This window comes from Oryza sativa, chromosome 11, assembly GCF_034140825.1.
Source record: "Oryza sativa Japonica Group chromosome 11, ASM3414082v1".
NCBI classification, from domain to species: domain Eukaryota; kingdom Viridiplantae; phylum Streptophyta; class Magnoliopsida; order Poales; family Poaceae; genus Oryza; species Oryza sativa.
Window position 1 is genome coordinate 14,978,795 of NC_089045.1, and position 9,014 is coordinate 14,987,808.

The 9,014-nt window shown below is 47.6% G+C and overlaps 1 non-coding gene across 1 annotated transcript; it reads right to left on the bottom strand.

Annotated features, from left to right (window-relative positions):
* Window positions 1-7,339: 7,339 nt before the first annotated feature.
* LOC112937228 (small nucleolar RNA R71) lies at window positions 7,340-7,446 on the bottom strand. Its single transcript, XR_003239743.1, has one exon. It is a non-coding gene; the product is annotated as a small nucleolar RNA R71 (small nucleolar RNA).
* Window positions 7,447-9,014: the final 1,568 nt, after the last annotated feature.

Here is a 9,014-nt window from a genome sequence, read left to right on the forward strand (position 1 = left end):
CCTATCGGCAAAATTAATTTCCAAACAAGTTCACCTTTAGAAAAAGACTTGGGCACTACTTTCTTGTTGTAATGTCGAGCAACGCGTTCCTTATCCTTAGTAACTTTTACAAGGGCTCTCAATCTTGATTGAACCAAGTCTTCCCTTTCATCGGCCATGAGATTATAATACTCATCGGCTATCAACTCATTTTGCAACTCCGTTCTTCTTCAGCCGATTCTAACTTCCCATGTTAAACAGCCTCATGTCCATAAACAAGCTTATAAGGAGGAACTTGGGTCGAACTATGACAAGCCATCCGATAGGACCACAATGCTTCGGCCAATCTAGTATGCCATTGCCAAGGATAATCGGAAATCTTCCTCTTAATTAGTATAATCAAATTCTTGTTAGATGCCTCGGCTTGCCCATTGGCTTGTGCATAATATGGCGAAGAATTCAGCAATTTGATACCCATGTTATCGGCAAATTGAACAAACTCCTCAGACACAAAAATCGAGACTTGATCAGTTGTAATAGTTTGAGGAATACCAAATCGATAAATAATATGCTCTTGAACAAATTATATAGCATCCCCCAAATCAACTTTTTTCAAAGGAATCACCTCTACCCACTTGGTAAAGTAATCGGTTGCCACCAATATAAACTTGTGTCCTTTACTCGATGGTGGATTAATCATACCGATCATATCAATTCCCCAACCTCTAAATGGCCATGGCTTAATGATAGGATTCATAGCCGATGCTGGTGCTCTTGGAATTGCTCCAAACTTCTGACAATCTTGACATCCTTTGTAATATTTGAAACAATCGTCCAACATTGTCGGCTAAAAATATCCTGCCCGCCGAAGCAACCACTTCATCTTATGAGCCGATTGATGAGTTCCACAAATTCCTTCATGTACCTCGCCTATTGCAACCTTAGCTTGATCGGCACTCAAACATTTAAGCAACACCCAATCAATCGTCCGATAATATAGTTCATCATCCAATAAGGTATACTTCAAAGCCTCATAGCGTAATTTCCGAGAAGCCGATTGAGATGGATTCTGTAAATAATGATGCACCTCATACCTCCAATTATCGGCTCTTATTGCGGCAACTTCTACTTTGACATCCTTTATCATCGGCCTATATCCCCATGCCTCTTGGGCCAAATCATTAGCTTCGACATTTTGTTCTCGAGATACATGCTTCAAAGTTACTAGCAGAAATTCACCCATCAATTCTCGGCACTTTTCATTGTAAACCATTAATGTATCATTCTTGCACTCATATTCCCCGGCCAATTGACTGATTACCAACAAAGAATCACCCATAATTTCAACAGCATCGGCTTCAACCTCCTTAAGCAATTGTAACCCCTTGAGGACCGCTTCATACTCAGCCTGATTATTAGTTGCATAGGGCTTGACAGTATAGGCAAACTCAAAACTTGCCCCACGAGGAGAAATTATAACCAAGCCGATACCACACCCATGAGTGCATACCGATCCATCAAAAAACAAAGTCCAAGGCACAATTTCGACCGAGCCGATTGAGTCATCACGATGATCAACAATAAAATCGGCTATAGCCTGCCCCTTAATCGCCTTCGATGACTCATGCCGAAGATCAAATTTCGTCAAAGCAAATATCCACTTTCCAACCCTTCCTTTCAGATTCAGAGCCGATAACATGTACTTAACCACATCGGCTTTGCATATTACAGTGCATTCATTGGACAATAGATAATGCCTTAACTTCGTGCAGGAGAAATATAAGCACAAACACAACTTTTCCACAGGAGAATACTTTGTTTCTACATCCAAAAGCCGACGACTCAAATAGAACACAACTTTTTCTTTCCCCTCAAGCTCTTGAATCAAGACCGAGCCGATTGACTTCTCACCGGCCGATAAATATAATCTAAAAGGTATTCCTTTTTGTGGAGGGATTAAAACTGGAGGAGAGCTAAGACATTCTTATATTATCCAAAGCCTTCTGCTGCTCTGCCCCCCAAGTAAATTTTTGGTCGGCTTTCAATCTGAACAATGGTGTAAAAGGTTCTAATCTTCCAGACAAATTAGAGATAAACCTTCTAACAAAATTTATCTTGCCGATCATCTCCTGCAATTCTGTCTTGTCCTCCGGAGGTTGAATCTTTTTTATTGCATTAACATTCCTCTGAGTTATCTCAATCCCCCTTTCATAAACAAGAAATCCCAAAAACTGGCCAGCCGATACGCCAAAAGCACACTTTGTCGGTTTCATCTTCAGGCTATACTTCCTAGTTCTCTCAAAAACCTTCCTCAAATCGGCTATGCGGTCCTCTATTTCCTTTGACTTAACAACCACATCATCAATATAGACTTCAACTAGCCAGCCGATTAGATCATGATATATGTAGTTCATAGCCCGTTGATATGTAGCTCCAACACTTTTTAGGCCAAAAGTCATCATAACCCACTCAAACAAGCCGATTGCACCAGGACATCTAAAAGCTATCTTATGAATGTCTTCTTCTGCCATAAAAATCTGATTATAACCAGCATTACCGTCCATAAAACTTAATATCTTGTGCCCTGAAGCAGCATCAACCAATTGATTGGCAACCGGCATTGGATGCTCATCCTTTTGTGTAGCCTTGTTTAAGTCTCGGAAATCAATGCACACCCTGACTTTGCTGTTTTTCTTGATAACTGGAACTATGTTGAAAACCCACTCAGCATATCGGCAAGGCCGAATAAAACCAGCATCATAGAAACGTTTAACCTCAGCCTTAACGTAGAGGTGTCGAAACGTCTTGAGAGCTCATCGACCAATCCCCTTTGGCAAGTCTTGGGAAGTCAACAATGTGATCGCAGCTATGTTGCTCCAAAAGGCCCAAAGCGAAGGTGGCCGACACCCGAGCGTAGCAATCGCCATAAGCGACGGCAGTCTCAGCCATGGCGCTGCCCGCCTGTTGGGTCCACTCCATGAAGGCAAGGACGGAGGCGTCCCCGGTAGGAACTTCACTAACCTTGGCCCCCAAATCAGTTAGCGCCAACCGGAGGGTATGGCAGGCGGTCTTCGCCTCGTCGGTAACATCCTTAGTGGCGGTCCTCTCTGACTCCAATTCCTGGCGAGGAGCCTTCATCTTGCTCTCGGAATCATTATAGTAGTCCACAAGGCCCTGAGTTTCCCTTTTTTTTCCTCTTGAGCTCAAGCCTAAGTCTTTTGATCTTGGCGTTCGCATCCTTTAGTGAACTCACAAGCGCCTCCTTTTCAAGGTCTTTTCGGCCCAGCTCTCCCTCCAACGAACGAAGCTGGGACTTGTAGCTATCCAGGTAGACCCTCGCCATCTACTCTATTGAGCATTGAGCCGAAAGAGCCTGCTTAAACAACCAAGTAGTTTGATAAATGGGACCACGTATAACAAAAAGGAAACAGAGCAATCAACGTTCGTACCCGAACGAGCAGGCTTTTGCCGCAGTGCATCCTTCATCAAACTCGTTCAGCTCCGTAAAAGGAACGAGGCCGCCCACCGGCGAAATAAGGTGCAACACCCCCTTCACAAAAGGAACAAGCTCCGCCCGGGTCTCGAAGTTAGACGAGACAAAGCGGGGGGCGGACAGCGAGTTGTCCGAACCCAAGGTCTCAGTCGCTGCCTGTTTTCCCCATGGGGGTTCAAGTGGCGAAAGGCGGGGGCCGGGAAGAGGGGGTTCGAATGCCACAAAGGCCGCTTCCACGACGCCTTCGGCAGAAGCAGAAGCACCTGCCCGGAGCTCCCACCCACCTCACCGGCAGAACCAGCTGCGGTGGCGGCGGCCGGCAGACTCGGGCTTCACCCGGCTGGCGAAGTGGGGGTGTCCTGTGATGAGTCACTGTCTCTAAACGCGTTGCCAACTTAGACAACCACCCTCGTAGCCCTCTTCGCACCCGCTCCGACATTTAACGGAGCAATCCCCGCAATTGCGGCCAAAGCCTTCGCCCACTCCAGCTCCTTCTGCGAAGAGGGGACGAGCTCGAAGCTGCCCCCGCCTCGACGTGCTCATGGCCTGGGTCGTGTCTGGGGGAGAACAGATATTCACCCGTCTCATCCACGGCATCCTCCTCCCCCTCTTCTTCGCCTTCGGCCTCCTCCTCGTCAGCATCAGAGTCAGCAAAGGATGCCGGTCTGTGTTTCCGCGGTGCAGCTTTCCCTCTTGCCCGCTTGCCCTTCCTAGATGGTTCGGCATCATCTGCGTCGATGACGACGACCTTGATAGGGTTTGCACGGCTCGGCAGCTCGCCAGAAAAAATACGGTTTGCCGCCTGTCTGACGGGTGAGCAGCTGGCTAAACTTGTTTATGATGAGCTCCTCGATCATTATTTGGGCCTCGATTTCAGCCTGAGGCAGTGAAAGCACTGTCGAAGTAAGGGAAAAGGAATGAGCATAGTACAAGGTGGAAGCATAGGCAAAAGCAACAACATCAAAAAATAACGATATCACGAGTTAAATAGAAAACTCACAGTTCACCCCCTCAGGGAGCACCAGCCTCGGCAAGCCATCCGCCTCCTCCTCCTTGTCAACTTCGACTTGCCATGTCCATGAAAGGGGAAGAATCTAAAGCATACAAAACTCTTCCACCAAGACACGACAGCTAAGCCAAAGAGCAGTCTTCCGAAGTGGGGCGAAGTGAGCCTCCATTGCACTGTCGATCGCCACTTTGGGCTTCCGAATACGCACGATGGCCCTACGCTGCCACTTCATGGCCTTGGCTGCATCCGATGCGGCCTCAAAAGGAATGCTGTTGTAAAACCTTTTCGGCATCCAATGGCGATCCCACTTAGGCATCGATGCATTCACGGGCCACAAATCGGAGAGCTCAGGGCGGAAATTAAAGTTTGTGCTCCCGAAGACCGTCCTCCAGGTGCCGGCCAGGGTGACCACCGTCTTCGAGTTGACAATAACATAAAAGATCGCCCCAAAAAGCTCAGCGGTCGGCTCGAAACCCGCGGTTCGACATGCCCAGTCGAAGATGGCGACCCGAACCAGAGCGCACGGGCTAAGTTGGGGCAATTCGATCTCGAAGAGCCGAAGTATCTCAAGCAGCAAGATGTTGCACAGAAATCGAAGCCCCGCATCGAAAATGCAGCAAAGACCACGGTTTGGTTGTCCCCAAGCTTCACCACCACCTTGCCAGGAGCGAAGGCTTGTCCTTCGGCCACGACCCTAGCCAAAACCAGCTTCGTCAACTCCGTCTCATTGATAAGTGAAGCGCCGAGATATCCGGTGTGATCTCTGCCAATCTTCCCCAGATCAGGACCAATGGCCAAAGCAAGAGCAGGTTTATGAGGGGCCATGGGCGAAAAGTCCGGAAAGCCCGATGTAAGAGCCAAGGTCACGCTGGCCGAAGTAGGTGACAAAAGCCCGTGAACGCAAGGAGAAACAAAGCGATACCAGCCACAGAGGAGATGGAAAAAGTGACTAGAGGTAAAAGTGAAAGTGACGCCGGGAGGGAAGTATATATATAACCCACCCGTGCGACGGTTCGCCTACCACCCAGTAAGGGACTGCCACGTTAAGGCAGGCCGAACAGTGAAAGGCCGAAAGTAACGGCAGACCGGCTCATCTAGCCCATTACTGTTCACGAGAATCCCAACATATTCAACCATTTCACCAATAATAAGCGAGGAAAGGAAAGAACATTGATCACCAGATCTGCTAATGCAAAACGCCAGACTTTTTCGCAAGTACAAAATATAGGTTTCGGCAGGAACATCGGCCGGAAGGAGGCGCCTCATGGTATACCACACGATTTGCACAGCCTCGGCCGAAGCTCCCTACTCACCCTTGCCGTGAGGGGCTTGTTGGAGGTATACCACGAGGACCTTCGACCAGGCCTACCAAAACCGAGGAGATAGGCAAAGGCATGGGACGGAGGCAAGCGGCGAAGGTCGAAGGGACAACATAGGCGAAAGCCGCAGCATCAATTTGACAAGCTTCGCCAAAGATGGACCCTGTTGGAGGGGCGAATGGTTGAAGGCCGCGAGGCGAGAGCCTTGCCACAAAGGGCATGGGTTTCGCCAATTATTGAACATTGCCAGGAGAAGGCCCAGCGGGCCGACACGCCTTCCAGAGGCTTCGCCAGGGACAAGGCCATGTCACTTGGCCCATTAGGAACCCATACGAGCAAAAGACACTGTATACCCATAAAGATGTCCCTATTAAAAGGGCAACCATGTAAATTTCCCTGTAAAGCCTAAACCGCCATGTAACAGGGGGATTTGAAAAAAATTTACTAAGCAATACAATTGTCTTTACTTCCAACCACTGTTAAAAGAACCACGTCCTTCGACGTGACGCAGTTGTTGATTCGACAACAATATGTATACTAGAAGTATAGGAATATATTCTTTTCTATTTTCTTCCCACTTAGCTTAGATAACTTAATAGGAGAATGAGAGGTCTTATGCTTATGTGCCATGCTACCCTTTGAATTATATTAACCCCTGCTTAGACTATGATTATTACAAGTAACATATGAATTATTAGTAAGGTTCTGTCTACTATAATCTTCCCACGGGATTAAATAAATACGATACCCTTGGAATACTCTCGGGTGAAATGCTACAATGGTATATCCATGCGCTTGTGGATGAACTCTATAACCATAATATACCAGGAGTATTTCTGCGCCATTGCTGGGAATTATATTTCTAGTAATGTCGTTAAGAAATACCAACAAGCATTTCTGGTGCTGTTGCCGGGGAAGATTTATAGAAGAGATTACCAATACTAATACTTTCTATTTACCTCTGTATAATCACTGTCCTTTGTAGGCTAACCTTGGTTGTTATCACTTTTGTTGTGGAAACAGGGTAGTGCATGACTGGTTTCAACTTGCCGAAAAACTTTTAAGGAAAATCCAGAAGCTTTCTTTCGGAGCGTCAAGCCGAGAGTCGTCGCTCCACAAAAAACTCTCCCGATAAAGAAACCAGCCATAACAATGCCACTAACCTTCAAGACTATGGCTGACAAGACCCTCCGTGAATTCGTTGCTCCCTCTGCTGACAACGTGGCCATTGGCTCGCAAATCAACATGGGAGACGTGGATTTTGATCTGAAGTCTAGCCTTATCACAATGGCGCAGGCTAGCCCGTACTGCGGCAAGCCTAACGAGGATGCCAATGCTTACCTGCAACAATTCCTGGAGATCTACAACACGTACACTATGAAGGAAGTCAGTCCTGACGCCATCAGGCTACGGCTGTTTCCAGTTTCCCTCCTTTGGAACGCGAAGCAGTGGTTTTATGCCAACTGTGCTACAATCAACACCTGTGACAAATGCTCTACGGCATTCTTATTAATGTTCTTCCCGAGGGGCAAATCCAACGCCCTTCGTGGAAGAATTTCAAGCTTCCAGCAGACGACGGACGAGTCCATTCCTAAGGCATGGGAACGACTTCAGGAATATGTGGCCGCCTGTCCTCATCATGGAATGGACGACTGGCTTATCCTGCAAAATTTTTATATTGGATTCACTCCCATGTCTCGCGACCACCTGAACATGGTAGCTGGAGGAGCATTTTTCTCTAAGACGGTTCGAGAAGCCATCGATTTAATAGAGAAAATGGTCTCCAATATGGGTTGGAGCGAGGAACGACTCCAGACCCGTCAGCGAGGAGTGCACACCATCAAGGAGATGGAGATTCTTGCTGCCAAGCTGGACTTCCTCATGAAACGCTTGGACGACCATGACAAGAGGCCACAAGGCACCGTCAAGGCCTTGGACTCACACGTCACGTGTGAGGTCCGCGGCAGCACGGGTCACCCTAGGAATGACTGCCCGGAGACCCATGAAGAGGCGATGTACATGGGCAACAACAATAATGGGTATCGTCCACAAGGAGGTCAGGGGTGGAACCAGCCATGCCCATATTACCAAGGAGGTAACAACAACGGTAACTTTTCTAACCAGCCCTCCTTCGAAGATCTCGTCTTTGCGCAAGCTAAAACAACATATGCTCTTAGCAAAAAGCTAGCTGCTAATGACAAGGACTTAGAGAATATAAATGTTAAGCTAGATGGCTTTGCTTCTGCATTCCAAAATCAGCTGAGCTTTAATAAGATGATTGAAACTTAGCTGGCACAATTAGCTGTGTTAGTACCTGCAAATGAGTCTGCGAGGATTCCGGGGCAGCCCGAATCTTCCGTAGAAATGTTAAGGTGATCATAACGAGGGGAGGTAAGTCTACTCGTGATCCGCCATATCCTAACCTTACAAGGACTAGCAGTATCACCAGAGAAGCACCATCCGGTAATACGACTGACGAAGAGGTTCAGCAAGAGAAGACTATGCCGCAGGAGTACTACGACACCCGGTTGCTGCCGTTTCCTGAAAGAAGCAGGAAACCGTCAGTGGACGAGCAGTTCACTCATTTTGTTGAAGTAATTCAGAAGATCCATATCAACGTGCCATTGTTGGATGCTATGCAAGTGCCAACATACGCGTGTTATCTCGAGGATATCCTCAATAACAAAAGGTCGCTTCCGACAACTAAGGTGGTCAAGCTGATGGAGCAGTGCAGCAATGCCATACTCCAGAAGCTCCTAGAAAAGAAGGATCCGGGTGTCCCACGATCACCTGCTCAATCGGGACACAGCAATTCGACCAAGCCCTCTGTGACTTAGGAGCAAGCGTGAGCATCGTGCCTAAAGACGTCTTCGATAAGCTCAACTTCACGATATTGGAACCAACACCAGCCTGTAGTTGGCTGATTCGTCGGTCCATTACACATCTAGGATAGCGGAGGATGTTCCGGTCAAGATACGGGATTTCTTCATCCCGGTGGACTTCGTGGTGCTGGACATGGACACTAAAAAGGAAACGCCGCTCATTCTGGGGCGTCCATTCCTTAGCACCACAGAAGCCAACATTGACGTGGGAACGGATAGCATCCGTTTCCATATCAACGAGAAAGAAGAGAAATTTGAGTTCTAGCCGAGAACCGAACAATGCTCCATGGTCCGGATTAAGTACGGGCAAACCCGCAGAATATTCAAGTGGT